The 16,246-nt window shown below is 46.0% G+C and overlaps 1 protein-coding gene and 1 pseudogene across 3 annotated transcripts in view; both read right to left on the bottom strand.

Moving 5' to 3' along the window:
* Positions 1–16,246, bottom strand: part of HIVEP3 (HIVEP zinc finger 3) — a 460,559-nt gene that overhangs the window by 370,964 nt on the left and 73,349 nt on the right. The gene's annotated exons all lie outside the window — the stretch shown is intronic.
* LOC142001445 (U2 spliceosomal RNA) lies at positions 11,190–11,348 on the bottom strand (annotated as a pseudogene).

The raw sequence follows: 16,246 nt of genomic DNA, 5'->3' as shown, positions 1-16,246 counted from the left end.
CAGCCTCTTTATCTTCCTTCGATCTTGACGTTGCCCACACAGGTGTCAAGGCTGCACTGTACACAGACAAATTGCCTGAGCCTGCACACCCTCGTTTTCTCATTTCTGGGTGTTATTACTTGGTGTGTGCCCCTAACATTCACATTCCTCACATGGTCTCCCCTGCTCCCACCACCCATCCAGATCAACATTCATATTTCTGCAGAACAGATTGTTTGCTTTTATTGCCCCTTTTATTCAGCTCTGGGTGTCACACCTTAAAACTGGATAAAACCCATTTGACAGACTTTCCCTTTGAATCACACTGCTATTGTCCCATCTCATACTATAACACTTCTCACTCCATTTCAGCCCAGCAGTTTTGATCCTAACTCTATTTCCACCACCTGTCCCCACTTTCTACAAGTCTGGAACCCAGATCCTTGAAACTCTGTGTTTTCAGTATAGTCTGACAATTTACTTTCAGGGATAATTCTTCAGTTACATTGTTACATTATTGAAATGACATCACATACTCCATCATTCCTCTCCTTATTTTGAGCCTGGGTCTCTCTAACACATCTCCCCACTTATCGAGATGCCGTTCTAGATTATCTTTCTTGTCACTGCACAGAACAATCTTGTCTACCAGCAGCATGTATCAATGAAGGACAAGAATAAACAAGACGGGCCTCGGTGCTGCTCCTTGATGCCTTCCCACCTTTACCAATAGTTAGTCTGTTTCACCAATGGACGTTCTGACTGTTGACACGCATGGGTCAGGAAGACACAAAGTTCTCATACCATTTTCTTCTTCATGCACCACCATGCCTGCTCTTGGAACTCAGTCAAAGACCTTTTCCAGATCCATAAACACCATGCAAATATTTTTTAGAAAAGTATCCACCAATCATAATGATGGAGAGACTAGCGTCTCTAAGACAGGAGCCTCTGCTTCCAATGGGGAAGTCTTCATTTCACTGGTTTACGAGGGAAATTCTCTTCCTCCTCTTTCTAATATACCTGGATGGCTTGCGGTTCTCTCCCAATCAAAGCCAGTAAAGGCACAGAGCTTCAATAATCTCTCTGCTTCCTCCCTCCCACTGCCTTTACATAATACATTTCTTTTCAGACATAAGGGTTTGAATGAAATAGGCATTTCAGCTGAGCCTACGCACACAGTTCAGTGGGAGTTCATTTCAACTCAGCTGAACTGCTGTACCTGTCATTTAAAACCCCCCAAAACAATGGTACATTCTGCTTGGATTTTCAGCTTCTTTTATCAAGAATTCTGTATGGGTCTCAATTCATTGCTCTTCAGAGAAATCTTCTTCACTGGCTATCAGGGTGGAGCACAGAACTCCCTACAGGCTGAAGAAAGTGCGGTACCTCTCTTCTGTTCACTGCATATCAGCAAAAACGGAGCTGAGAGGCCGAGACAGTTTCTTCTCTACTGTTGTAATCTGTTGGGCCACGATCACTCGAGCTGGCACAGCCAGGTGTCAAAAATCAGTCCTACTCTCCTATCCAATGGAAACTGTTGGTGAGGCAGAACTGGCCACGTACTGGCACTGCCCTCTGCCAGGACAGCTACTGTGGGGGAACAGCTGTAACTCTGCAGGAGACCCCATGGACAGGACCTGCCTTGGGGAGGAGGCTCTGAATCTGCGTACTCCCTGACCACAGTCAACATGGTTGCTTTGGAACTGAGCAGTGCGGATACAGTAGCCCATGCAAAGGCAACAGAGGTGTGAGTGAGCCATGCCACATGCGTACTCACTAGTGTCCAGCAGAAGAAAGTGTGTTTCCTCTCCCCCATTCATTGTACACGACCAAGAACAAAGACGAGCGACTGAGGCAGTGGCTCCTCTAGTGTTCTGTGTGCGCTGGGCCAGGCTCACTAGCCACACTACCTCCGCTACACTACTCCCCTTACAACCATGCTAGCACAAGGGGAGCTGGCCCAAGCATGTGTCCACAAGTAAGAAAATCACACTCCTTGCTGACAGCCTAGGCGTAAAAAAAAGTCAAGGCTTTGTCCCAGTATACGGACTGACTGTGCTCGGCACAGCACAGTGAGGACATGCACTTTGGTCAGAAGTCTCAACCAGGCCTCTTGCATTGATTACTCCAACTTCATAACTGGCCCAGTTGCCAAGCCTCCAAGATTTGCTCAGAGTCTCCCAGAATCAGCATCAATCTCCCAGCGACTATTAAAACTAATCCTGGAGATTTTATTGGGCTGTTTTGTGTCATGCTTGGGAACAGCCCTCCTGGAACAGCAGTCAGAGTTGGCGACCCCACTTCAGCTACAACTGAAGACAAAGCTGTTCTGCACTGTGCCAGATAGCCCAGAGTGGCAGTGAGAACTCAGCATCACCTTGCTCCCAGAGAGACTCTACTGATGTTTTCAATGGCCAAGAGAGAATCTAGGCAGATCTCACTAACTGGGTCTCCGAGAAGAGTAACACTATGGAAAAAAGTCATGTGAATGGTACAGCCATTTAGCTATCTTGCTAAATGGTACTCTAGAGATCCAGAGCCTCTTCCTTCCCCAAATCCTTTCTCCTCTGGACCTCCCATGCCCTGTGTGAGGCTCCTCACAGACACTGGCCATCTATTACTGTCTATTCTCTCCAGACCGCCTTGCCTGACATTCACTTTGATGTCACATTCACAAAGAACACTTTCTGGATGGGGGAGGGGAATTTCCCTGCACACTGTTGCAGGGCACGCGGTGCCTGGAACTTTGGTGCATCTCAGTGGACTGACACATTTTTGGCATTACTCTGTTTATTTACAACACTCTAGCAGACTCCTTAAAGCCCCATGTTTGCTCCAGTTTCTCAAGTCTGTCTTCCTTGCCCCTCAGCTGTCTCCTGTAGCTTTGATGAGTTTATGCTGGCTGTTATCAGGGCAATCTCTCTCTCCACCTTGGTCTCCTTCTCACTCGTTGCATCTCTCTTCTCACCACTCTACCCTAATACATTTGTCTGTCCCCTTTTCTCATAGTCACCCATCTCTCCTGGAGTCTGTCCCTCTGTTGCTGGCCCATTCAGCATCTAAGTACCATCCCTCCCTAGTACAATGTACTCTCTGACTCCCCTGCTACCCCTCACTCTTGATCCTGGCTTTCTCCCTCACTAGCTGTGTTCTCAATGGCAATCTCAATCAAGTGCATGAGTGATCCATGCCTAACAGCAGCCTGCAGAGCGAAGGAGGAGACAGACTTGCAAACAGCCCCTAAAAACGGTACAGTCCAAGAGGAGCTGAATGGCAGCAAACAAATGAGTGCAGATTCAAGCAGTCACTGATATCAGTGGAGAATTCTCCAGTAAAACCACGTCTACAAGAATCCAGGTCCTTTCTCCGTCAGTCTCAGGCACATTAAGCCAAGTGCTAACACAGGATCACTCAATGTTCACTCAAAAGCACTAGGCCTGAAACTAACTTAAACTAAGCTGGAGTTTCATCTCCTGTTACATTCAACCCCATTAACCCTCCCCCCGCCCCCCAAGGGCTTTGCAGACTAGGGCAATTATTGTTAGAGTGATGACATTCATCAAGAACACCATAAATTAAAGTGACTAGGAAGAATAATCGCATGCTCTCCAGCGGCTTCACTTGAACTAATCAAAACAAATTATTTGAAGATAAATATCCCTCATTTCCCTCCCCACTCCACAAGGGCCCTTTTTCCTGAATCCACCAATCAGGAGGCATTGGGTTCACTGCTACTTCTCCACCAACAGATGGTATTGCAAGTTCTAGCGGCTCGGTCCCTTCCAGCATCCTGTGCACCTCAATGCACACTGACTTTGACTGGCACTGGGCAGGGTCCCTGCAAGCTGAGTGCTTGGGCAGCTGCCCAGAAGAGATTCAGGTGCTGCCCAGATGATCATACACAGCCACCCACAGGTGTTTCCACTGGAGGTGCACTTGTGCACATGCCTTGGTGCACATGATAAAATTTACTCTGCTCATGGATGGAAAAAAATAGAACGCTGGCACTGGGGGAATTCTGCACACCCAATATCAGGTCCCTAAGTACTCTGGGTGCTAGAATAATCACCCACAAGTATCTGAAGAGCGTAAGTCCCCTGGAGGGAGATGAGCTGCTTAGGAGGTGTTGTGAGACAAGTATAAATATGAAAAATAAATTAAAAAAAACTCATAGAGCTGAAAGGGACCCTGGGAGGTCCTTGAGTCCAGTCCCCTGTTCTCTTGGCAGGCCCAAGCACCAGCCCCCTACTATTTTTTATTAAATCTATTTGCCCCAGATCCCTACATGCCCCCCTCAAGGGCTGAACTCACAAGCCTGGGTTTAGCAGGCCAACACTCAAACCACTGAGCTATCCCTCCCCCAATTTGATTTAAGTGGCAATAGTAATCAGCAATGTGCCAGTGACATAAGCCTTCATACAGCTCTCAACTGGTGTATCTGAGTGCTTCAGCCCACAAAAGTTGATTCCAAAATTAATGTGTTAGTCTTTAAGGTGCCACAGGACTCCTCACTGGTTCTGCTGAAATAGATGAACATGGCAACCCCTCCAAGACTTACCCACCATGATGCACCCACTGTGCCTGGGCCTGCGGATTCACAGGATGAAATTAAAACAAAAGAAAATTTGGGCTATCATGGAAATCTCCTTCAACGAGGTGTGTTGCACTAATAGTCCCCAAACAGAAATGGCTGAATCTGCATTGCCTGAATGCTTTAAGCCCACACTAGGACAAAACACTTGGACTTATGCTGCAGGTTGACTAGTCTCTCAGAGGAAGGGACGTAATGATCCGATATTAAAAACTGGATTAAAAAACCCTACTCCTTCCATTTTCTTTTGATTACACGTCAATAACATTCTTGTTCCTGTTGTTTTTTCTCCTTAGTGCCTTCCTACACAGACAGTCAGTCAGTCCCTCTGACACAGAGTACTTGGGAAAAATGGAAACTCCTCTTCAGACACCAGCTCAGCTGTACAAAATTGCTCCCTCTCCTATTTCAATAGGTGCTCAAATGCTGGTGCACTACATTGGAACCATTAACGAATGACTTCACGAGACTAAGCCCAAGACTGCAGTAGTCAAAGCCCTATCTTCCTGGGCAGACTTACAAGTGCTCTACACACATATGTACACAGCTCACATGCACCAGTTAGAATCGCAGTCCAGAAGGTATTTCTCATTTGCTTCTTTCTTGTGTCTCATTTTAAAATTTATTTTTGACGGTTTCTGCAGCTATAAATAACCACAGGGGAGTTTACTTCACTCTGGACTCCACCAAGCCCTGCCAGGTTGTGTGTGGTTTCCACATTGCCAAACAAAAACCCAGCTCAGTTCAGCAAAGCTCTTCAGTGAATTCTCTGCATGCTTGCCAAGGTTGCGCTCAGTTTCACTTGTCTCCTTGATTCTTGCATTCACCTGGCTCCCAGCTCAAGAGAGAGCTGTTCCTCAGAAATCTGCAAAGCACATCATCTATGCAAAACCAAACCTGCCCAAATGACCCCAGTTTTGACTCCTCAAATAAGATTTTTATCTTCACAATGCTGCCACATCTCCCATAATAACGTTATTCATGTTTCTTTTAAATGTTACCTTATAAACTACTGAAGCCAAGATGCACTCAGGACAATGAGGCCACTGAGTGATTTGAGTTTGGGATTTGCCAGTTTCAGTTTTCACCTGCTCTGCCACAAGCGAAAACAACTTTCCTGGGGGCTGTTTTCAATCTTCGTAACAACCCATGTTGTGTAAATGACATTGCTGGAGATGGCATGTCGATAATGTTTGCAGAGTTTTGCACAGATGCGGGAATTTACAGTGTTACCCAAAATAGATTCGTGTCTCAGTAACAAGGTGTTTCAGAAAAGTGAGGCTCAAGTAGTAAGAGAATGTTTGCCACCAACTGGGTTTTGATTCCTAGACCAAAACCAGCTGAATCTTCCAGAATGTAGTGCAGGGTATAATGATATGTAAAAACAAGTTATTCCTCCTCCCTTCACTCCAGTAACGTGGTGTTTCTGAAGAGCGATACAACATACCCCTTCAAGGAGAGGCAGGTGGGGTCTGGGAAAGGACATGATGAGATACCCCCAGTCAAGTAGGAATGAAGGTCGCCGGTGAGTAGTTGACTCACAGCACTGCCACGATTGGTCCCTTTCACCGTCACAGCAGAGAGAATGAGAGGTGTGTGGGTCATGGAGGTTTCATTGCTCACTGCCCTGCAGGTGAGGGCTGAGGTACATGGGTGGGACTATGAGTGACAAACTTGTTTTGTCCATGCTGTGCTGTTTGACACAAAGGACCTCAGCCCAAGAGGCAATGCTTGAATCCAGCTCCAAAATTAAGCATAAAAATACTGTTGAGAGACCCATAGCTTCTGCCAAAGAGGAAGCAAAAGGGAACATTTCACACCATCGCAGGTAAATGTTGAAGTCTCTAGTCATGGGGTTCTCTTGCAGATTTGCTGCCTCTCCTTTTGAACGTCAGTTCTAGCTATGACTATACCACAAGGCAGCTGCAGTTTGAGCAGAGTTCCTGTAAATGGTGAAAGTGAGCATCTTCACCTGTCTACAGCCAACTTTCTCTGCAGCATGCTACAGGCAGGAGGAAGTACATGTACATCAATGACTTGCCTGAGGCAACTTGATATTTTTCTTAACTAGGTCAAATAAACTGTAGCAAACCACTCTCAGACCTTTTTCTCTTCTGAAAAAATACCAACTTGCAAATTTAATGAACAGTGTTTCCTTCCGAAACTGGGTCCAGTCCACAGTTGCACGTGATAGCATCTAGGACACTTTAAATAAAATGTCAAGTATCTTCACGTCCAGTATTTCCCCCACCTTAAATTGTTCTGAGTGGTTGGGATTTGATGCCTGGGCAGATAAGTTACAAGTTATGGAAATCTTTCGCCTCAAGGCCAGAGGTCAAAGCCAGGCCCAGCCCCTAAAGTTACCATCTAAGTGTGTGGTCCCAGCCAGGAAAGCTGTAAGGTCCTGATTTTCATTTGTCTGCACCAGGTACTGTCAGTTACACCTGTGCAAAGTTGGAATGGAGTGCTACTGAACCCATGATGGAACCATCTGATGTTCATTTTGCATTGGTGGACGATGGCATGAAGTGCCTGGCAATGGAGAATCAGTCTTTCAGAGCATCTCTCACCAGTGAGATGTCCACGGCTGGCCCAGACCAGCTGATTCAGGCTTGTGAGCTCCATTCAGCTGGCATGGCCTAACCAGGGATTTTAACTCTGTGTCTAAGACACAAAAAGTACCAAGTGATTGCCAGTAAGAATGGCATTCTCAGCAGAACAGCCATGGACACAATTCCCACCTTCCCATAAAGGTGGCCACTTGACCTCAGACCTGAGGTAGGCTCTGAGCTTCGCTAGTGGTTTTACTGGACATATCACTGCCGCCTACGTTGTACTGGTTTGTGGAGGGTGGCCTGGTAATTTTGACCTCTTATTGGCAACGCTTTACTGGCGGTATAGATTAAATCCCAAACAGACTGCCAAGAGTTACAGAAAGGTCACACAAAATTGGGTGTCTGGGCAGCAAAACTGCAGATGAAATTCACTGCTGATAAATGCTAAGGAATGCACATTGGAAAACACAATCCCAACTATACCTAGAAATGATGGGGACTAAGTTAGCAGGTACCACTCAAGAAAGAGAATTTGGAGTCATCATGGATATTTCTCAGAAAACATTCATTCTGTGCAGTGGCAGTCAAAAAAGGGAACAGAATGTTGGGAATCCTTAGGAATGAAAGGGATAAGAAGACAGAAACTATCCTAGTGTGTCCAAGTAAATCTGTGATATGCCCAGGCCTTGAATATGGTGGGCAGATTTGGTAATTTCTGCCTCAAAAAAGATGTACGAGAATTTTCAAAGGTACAGAAAAGAGCAAATGATAAGGGGTATGTAGGTAGTCCGTCGTGTCCAACGATGACGTAGTAATGAGAATGTGTGAAGAACCTGTGCGGGAGAATGTTTAAAGTGGAAAAGCCGTTTCACAGGGGCAGTTCAACCCTCTCGACCTCAGAAGCCTGGTTCCAGTGGTACGAACATTTGTCACAGCTGGGACTTTCTAGGCTGCAGTGGATGGCCATGCCATCTTTGGTGCCTTGTCATGCCCTTTGCTCTCCACAGAGCATTGCAGAACCGCCTTCCTGGTTGTTGGATCTTGCTGTTGATCTCATCCACCCAATCCACCGGGACCGACTTTGCATGCTGGGATAGGCAATCCCTATCTCACCACAGGTTTCAGATCTGCCAGCTACCCTCGCCTGGCTTAGCCCGCCTATCGAAGCAGTTTATCAGGGTGCGGCCGCTGCATGCTACAGCTTCTTGGAGCCACAGGTGAGAGCTGGGTGCCGGGGGGGAAGCGGGGAACCAAAGGTCCATGAACTGCCCCCAGAGAGACAAGACAAGTCCCCACACCAGACGTGCTACCCCTCCCTGGACAACCCATACACCTATGGAATGGCTTACTCAAGTAGAGATTAAAAAGACTTGAACTGTTCAGCTTAGAAAAGAGAGGATTAAGAGGGGACAGGATGAAGGCTGCAAAATCATGAATGGTGAGAATACCCTGAATAAAGAAGAGTTATTTTACACCCCTTTGCATAATGCAAGAACCAGGGGGTCACCCACTGAAATTAACAGGCAGGTTTAAAACAAACAAAAGGAAGTATTTCTTCAAATAGTGCAGCCAACCTGGGGAACTCATTGCCAGGGATGTCATGAAAGACAAAACTAGGTGTGAGTTCAAGAAACAATTCCTTGCATTGATAGAGGACAGGTCCATCAATGGCTGTTTCTCAAGGTGCCCAGGAACGCAGTCCTGTGTTGTGTGTGTCCCTAAATCTCTGATGGCCAGAATCTGGGATAAGGTGAGAGGGGAGGATTTGGTCATTTTATGGATGTTTGTTGAAGACAGAACACTGGACCAGACAGACTGTTGGTCTGACCCAGTCTGGCTGTTCTTATGTTCACAAAGAAAATATCAGTTTCCAGAGCAATTAGGGAAAGAAAAAGCTGAAACAATTATGCTGAAATAGCCCCTCTTCACTCCGCTCCTACAAAGTGTTGCTTCCTGCAGCTGCAAAAGCATAAGGCAGCAGGCGAAGTTGCAGTAACAAACACGGCCTGTTTCCAGGGCTGGGCTGGCAGGGCTATGAGGCTAGTGCACAAACAAGGAAGGAAACAAGGCAGCAGAATGCAGACAGTGTTGGATATTACGCCAGGAGACAACAACATGTGCACTGACATGCAGGATGCTGAATTTGTGCCATTTCACCAAGGGAGTAGCACTTGAACTCAGGTTTCCTTGATGTGGACTCCTGCAGGCTCATCTAATTGGGAACTCATCTCCCTCCCTTAGTGTGCCACAGTGGGGGCTTGAAATGCTTCCAGATATACAGCAAGACTCGATGTGATTTTTAGACATCTGGGAGTGGATGAGAGGATGGCCAGGTGGGGTCCTTTACTCACATGGGTTACTGATGTTATGGGGCCAGATCAGCCTGGGATCATCTAGGCACTAGATTCATGTGATTTATTATGTGTGTGTGGTTTGTTTTTTGTTTTTAAATTTGCTCCACTGCCCTCCGTTAGGGGCCCTTACATGAAGCCACCTTGACTGACACTAAACAGGCCCCTGTCTCATCCAGTACAACCTTGGAGGTAATGGCTGCAGCCAGGATACAGTGGGAGCTGCATTCCCGCTAATCTTTTTAATCTGTGGGTGGAACAAATTTTGTTCTGTGCACCAAGGCACATGAGGATGTGCACCATCCATAGAAACACAGACTGCCAGCTGTGTGGGAGCTGTGGGCACTCTGGTAACCAGCTGGGTGGCACCTGAATCTCTCCTGGATGGCCCTCAAGCACTCAGCTTACAGAGAACACTGAATGGGAGGGAATCATCTGAGGCTTCCTGGGGCCCTTCTGGGGTTAGAGATAACAGGGAAAACCTTGAGTCAGGAGGGCAAAAACTAGCAAAGGAGTTTCAGTGTCATACCTGGCATCAGCCCTGCCAAATCTTACTCACTTGGAGTTTGACTCGCTTGTTTTGGATTAATGTTAAAACTTCTCATGTTTGCACTTACAGATTCTGCACTGTGTTTCCCAGAGTACTTTAAAATCTTAATTTTTTTATGAAATTTCACACACACAAATTATCTCCATTCTGGGACACCTGCAGAGTTCTGTCCGTACAATAGGATGAATCACAAATGCACTGAAGCAGCAAAATACGAGAGACACTTTATTTATTACTCCTCTTAAAGGGATAGTCGCATGTGTTATTCTTTACTAATGTATCTATGAAAGTATATATATTAGTCTCTCTCTCTCTCTCTCTGTGTTATACACTACCGCCCTCCACAGAACAGAATCAGAACTGCTTAGCTGTGTGTCCTGAGAGCTGTGTCAGCTAACACAGATCCTCCTCTACCTGCTTTGAGAGCAGAAGAATCTGAGTTTTATCCCTGATGCTACTGTGTGTCATGCAGTTGCCAGCAGAATGCAGCATAATAACAACTGTAGACTATCTTTTTCTTTTTCCTTGATCCCAGGGGATACTGCTGAGGTCTCCTGAAGCCAAGCATCGGAGCTGAGAAAGAGAGAAGATACATCATCAAGGAGAGATTGGATAGATGTCAGAAGTGAGGCAATTTACGTCTCAGTAACAATGATGCCCATGCACAGCCAGTTACAGCTGTCAAAACTGAAGATAGTTAATGTCTAACAAGCTAGCTACCAGTCAGTCAAAGTCAAGACCCGCTGGCAATGTCATTGAGGGCTTATAAACTTCAGCCCCCTGCAAAATGTATTAATTCCCATTCCTCCATGAGGGTTACATTTATGCCCATTTTAAATTAGATATCTGGGCCCATTTTGAGCCATACTAATGTAATTCACTGGCTTAGTGCATGTGATTGTGTCTTCCTCTAGTGGCTGGTCCCAGTAACTATAACAATTTGATATTTACTTTCTGTTTGGTTTGGATACTAACAGAGAGATAGCCGTGTTAGTCTACATACTAGTCTGGTATGAGTATGGTCTGAAGAAGTGGGTCTATCCCATGAAAGCTCACCACCTAATAGATTATTTTGTTAGTCTTTAAAGTGCCACTGGACTGCTTTTTTGCTTTGTTTGGTTTGGAGTTTTTTGATTGTTTTGTTTTTGTTTTGTGTTTTGGTTTTGTTTTCCCCTCCCAGAGATAGTGCAATACCAGGCTGATGCATGGAGCGGACGGAGCTCCCTGTTCCAAAAATGCATTTAATATGAAGTTCTCAGATAGAGAACATATCAGATATTAAACTGATAAAAACAGACTAAGGAGCTTTATTGAGCGAATGTTTACAACCAATTAACAGCCAAATTGCACAGGATAAGAAATGAAACTCATATAAGTCATCCGCTGGGCAGAGATGGTTACAGCAGTAACAAGCACTTGATCTTAGCCAAAAGGCCAAGAATGTTAACTCTTTCACCCAAATGCTAAGAGCTTGTGCTTTTATATTGTTCCGGATTCAGTCTCTGCTGATTATCCAGGGTATCCATAAGTATGCAGCCATAAATTGGTTAGACAAGAACATAATGGCAACTTTTCTAAATTGAATACCATGGTGTATTTTTCCCCATAACAAAACTTTAGTCACACACTCCAACAAATTCACCTAGGCCATGTCTACACGGGCAGCTTCTGTCAACAGAACTCGCCAAGCATCTACTCAGCTAAAGCACTCTGTCATGAGTTTGTCGATAAAACTCAGCTCTTCAGTCAGCAGCGTTATCCCTGTTCCCGATCAGGAACGGTGCCTCTGTTGACAGTGTTTTGTTGACAGAGTGCCTGCGTAGACAGTTCTGTCGACAGAGAGGGCTTCCAGTTGCCAGGCCGCCCTGGTTGCAGAACTTCTGGTCAGCCATTCTGCTGAGAGAAGGCAGGGCAGCGTGGCTGCTCTCTGTCGACAGAGCGGATTCCCCTTTTGATCTGCTTTTATTTGTAAATGCCATCTGTCGATAAAGGTACTGTCCAGATTTCTCTGTCGACAGAGGCTGCCCATGTAGACCTATTGCTACAGTTCAAAATCAAAAAGATTAGTTAGAAAATTAAGTATGACTGACAATAAGAGTTTAATAGACATTCCTTCTCATTTTAAGATACAGGGTTTAGCCCTTCAACCCTCTCTAATCCAGAATTCTCTCATCCAGCAACATCCATAATCTGGCATGATTTTAGTTAGCCAGAAAACCACTTATCGTGGGCGTGCCCAAGTTGCCCATCATCCCATAAAGTTTGTCTACAAGCACCAGCCCTGCTTCTCAGTGCTCTGTGCTGTTATGTAGCTGTAATTTACCTCTAAATGCCTTCTAAGAGCCCAGTAAGCAGTGGAAGTGTTGATAATGTGCTAGACAATATTGACCTCCTGCAGTCCAGTAAATTCTCTCATTCTGCCTGGGTCTGGTTCCGAGGGTGCCAGATGAGGGAGAGGTTCAACCTGTACCTTTAAAAGGAATAAAAAAGTTCCCTTGAATGAGCAGCTGCACTTCAGATTTAAGTTTAATTGAAAACCAGCTGGGACAAAAAGTGGAGGCTGCTCATTAGTTAATAATTATGTTTGTACCAATCAGCTCAGAGTGCTCCATCAGCCTGGTAAATGTATACATTTGGCATGTGATTGTTGCTAATAATTTGCAAAATAACACATAAGAAAAATGTGACAGTTCCCAGGAAGGGCTGCCATTCAAACATGTCAAGAAAAGTGCTTTTTAAGAAAATGATTTTCTAAGAAAATGTATTAGTCATACAAACAATATTCCAGCTTGTTTCCAAACCACCATGTGCAGGTTCTGGTATTATACCAAAGCCTGTACAATGAAGGCAGATATGCTGCGAACGCATGGGATGGCCCTGTACGCTCTGCATTCTGCCAACGATTACTCCTAGAGAGTCTTGGATGGGGATCAGGGCAGGCTGCAAGGTCTGTGATCAGGTAAATCAGGTGTAGTGAAATATTTTTAGCAAGGCCCAAATTTCTTGGTCAAGGTATTATCAAGGTTCAGACTCCAGAGAAAACAACGATAAAAACTACCAATAATAATCATAATAAGTAAACAAAAAGATTTTGGGGTCCATGCAAAACTGTTTGGTGGTCTGCATATGACCCCTGGTCTGCCTACTGATTTCCGCCAATGTGGAATCGGTGACCAACAAACCTGCCTGCTGTATGGAGCATCAACAAACTCGAGTCTAACTTGTGCAGAATGAAAATTAACGCCAACCCTTAAGATGAGCAGCTATTGGAAATGGAGAATTTTAAAGCAGTTCTCATATTCTGAGCCCCTCCTTCCTCACCATATCTGGAACAGCTGTGGAGAGCTAACATTGCTCAAAGAGACAGAGCACAGTCACACTGAAAAGGAAAAACAGTTTCTACCTCACTGAAATGCATTCCCGTCCAGATCTTTGAACTTTTTGTTCTGCATTTTTCTGTTCAGCAAAACCTGCATGCATAAGTATGCTCCCATGGATCTGACTGCAGGGCTGTCTCAGCATCCTGCTCCCTTCCTTTTAAAATTCCATGCAGGTAGCCCCGACCGAGAGATGATCCACTACAGTCTCGGCACTTCAATATCCCAACAGGAGCACAGTAACAGTCAATGGAATTCACCCTGCAGGGTGAGATGTGTCTACAAACAGGAAGAACGTGAAAGGACCCAGAGCTATTAGATACGAAGGGAGTATGTTCTACGCACAGGAGCAAGCTGAGACTCGGCTGGTATTTCAGGGCAATGTTCGTACAGCACCTAGTACTATTTTGCCAGTCGGTCCCCAACCTGTAGCAGTGTTTGGGACTCTTATGTCCTAAGTCCAGAACTCTGCACTTGTCCTTGTTAAACCTCATCAGATTTCTCTTGGCCCAATCTTTCAATTTGTCTAGGTCACTTTGCAGCCTATCCCCGACCTTCAGCATATCTACCTCTCCCGCTACTGTAGTGTCATCGGCCAATTTTCCAAGGCTACAATCCATTCTCTCATCCACATCATTAATAAAGATGAACAAAACCAGCTGCAGAACTGACCCAGACAGTGGTATTGATGGCCTCCTTGGGTGTGAGCAAGAGCATCTACTGGCTGTTGTTTGCAGGGCATACAGTCCTGCCCTTCTCCTCTCAGAGGATGCTGCTTTCTCTTGCTGGAGCTCAGAATGAGAGAGGCCACAGGCCATGCTTAAAGAAGAGATTTGTGCTATAATGAGAATCTTTTGCTTTCATCAGTGATATTTGCATAGGCTCAGAGCATGGGGCAGATAAGAGGCTTAGGCTGCTTAGTGTATAGAAAATGCAAGGTAATAATGAGGTGAGGAGGAAACCCTCCATTATCTGTTACACTGCGACTACATTGTCACACTGCTACTCTCTTGTTGCTCTTCTCTGGACCTTCTCCAATTTTTCCACATCTGTCCTGAAATGTGATGTCCAGAACTGGACACAATGCTCCAACTGAGGCCTAATCAGCACAGAGAAGAGGAAGAATGGATTTCTCATGTCTTGCTCACCACACTGCTCTTACTGCAACACTTCCATGTGTACGATTCCAGCTTCTCTGCTGAAGGTGTTCCCCAGCGCAGGCTCCAAACCTCCTTGCACACCCAAACCATAGACACAGTGGAGAAGGGAGAGGAAGGTAGGGATAGTGGACCAATTCCCTCTCTTTGGGAGCTCCTCATCTCCTCCCTCCTCTCTCCAATATCCTCTTCTCCTGTCTCCAGCTTCTCAGATCTGTGGATTCCAGCAAATCAAAGCCAAGTGTACCTCTTCTACGGAACAGATGAGCATCCTATAGAAACCTTTATTCATCTTTGCACCTTGATAGAAACTCACCCTTCCTCTCCCTCCAGTGTTCCAGCTGCACACCCAGACAAGCAATTAGCCTTCCTATGTCAAACTCTTCATCTATGGTCCCTGTGCTGCTTGGTGCCTCAGTTCCCCCTTTGTATGCTTAGTTGATAATATGGTTATGAGATTGAGTTCATGCTTGTAGACTACCGTCCCATTTCTTGGTAAAAGGCACCATGGAGCAAAGTCAAACTATTATTTTATTCACAGCTCCTGGTAAAGAAAGAATGTTCACTCAAAATGATTTTAGTTGCTTCTAGTCTCCCCTGAATATGCCAAATTCTGCCCCTGCTCCTCTTTTTAAGACTAAAGATTGTTGTTGTTGTTGTTTTAACTATAACTCTTTGTTCTGAACTATAGAAAGTAGGGTAGTAAGTTCTTTACCTGCACACTCAGTCCACAGGCCAGAAAAAGAAAAAGAAAAAACATGCAACAGCCAGCACATGCAAAAGTAACATATCATTACATAATATCAGTCCTGCTTTGATAAGGGGGTTGGACTAGCTGACCCCTGAGGTCTCTTCCGACCCTTGTCATCTCTGAATCTATGATAAAGATGTTGCCTAAAGAAATCAGTTTGAGCATTGGTCTGCTAAACCCAGGGTTGTGAGTTCAATCCTAGAGCGAGCCATTTAGGGATCTAGAGCAAGTGGAGGGGAAGGGTTGGTGCTTGCTCCTGCCAAGACGGCAGAGGCAGGGGACTCAATGACCTCCTGAGGTCCCTTCCAGTTCTATAAAGTGCGTATGTGTGTATCCTAGAAGCTGCTTAGATACTGCAGAGGTTTTGAACTGCCAGCTAAAACAGACCAGGGAGCCTAGAACTGCTTTGAGACAGAAGTTCTCCACATGCCATGCACTACAACAGGAGTGAGCAAACTTTTTTAGGTCACGCCCCCGTTTTCATCCCTGCAATTAACCGGGGGGTCCCCTCAACCTGTGGGACGACCACAGGAAGGGATGGTAGGGATGCTCCAAAAGGAGGTGGAATGCTTGGGAAGGGGGTGCCCTGAAGGGAGAAGGGGTGCTCAGGCGAAGGAACCCAGAAGGGACCCCACGAGGGTACTTCATCAAGCTGGGAAATCGCCAGCTGCCCCCACCGCTTGTCTCAGGGCCTCTGTACCCCCTCTGCTTCCGCCTAGCACAGGGCGGGCACACTCCTCAGCTGGGCGGCTGGCTGGGGGGCTCAGGCACTGGGCAAGCAGCAGCTCCTCCTAGAGGAGGGGAGAAGCACTGTGAGGCCAGGCTGGCTGTGGCACCACAGGGGGGACCCCCAAGTGCCAGGACTCCCCCAGCCCAGGACATCCCCTCCACCCAGCCCAGCCCAGCCCAGCCCAGCCGTGGAGCAGGTGCCA

The sequence above is a fragment of the Carettochelys insculpta genome, chromosome 24 (genome assembly GCF_033958435.1).
Source record: "Carettochelys insculpta isolate YL-2023 chromosome 24, ASM3395843v1, whole genome shotgun sequence".
Classification (NCBI taxonomy): Eukaryota; Metazoa; Chordata; order Testudines; family Carettochelyidae; genus Carettochelys; species Carettochelys insculpta.
This window is presented reverse-complemented; position numbering and strand designations above follow the sequence as displayed.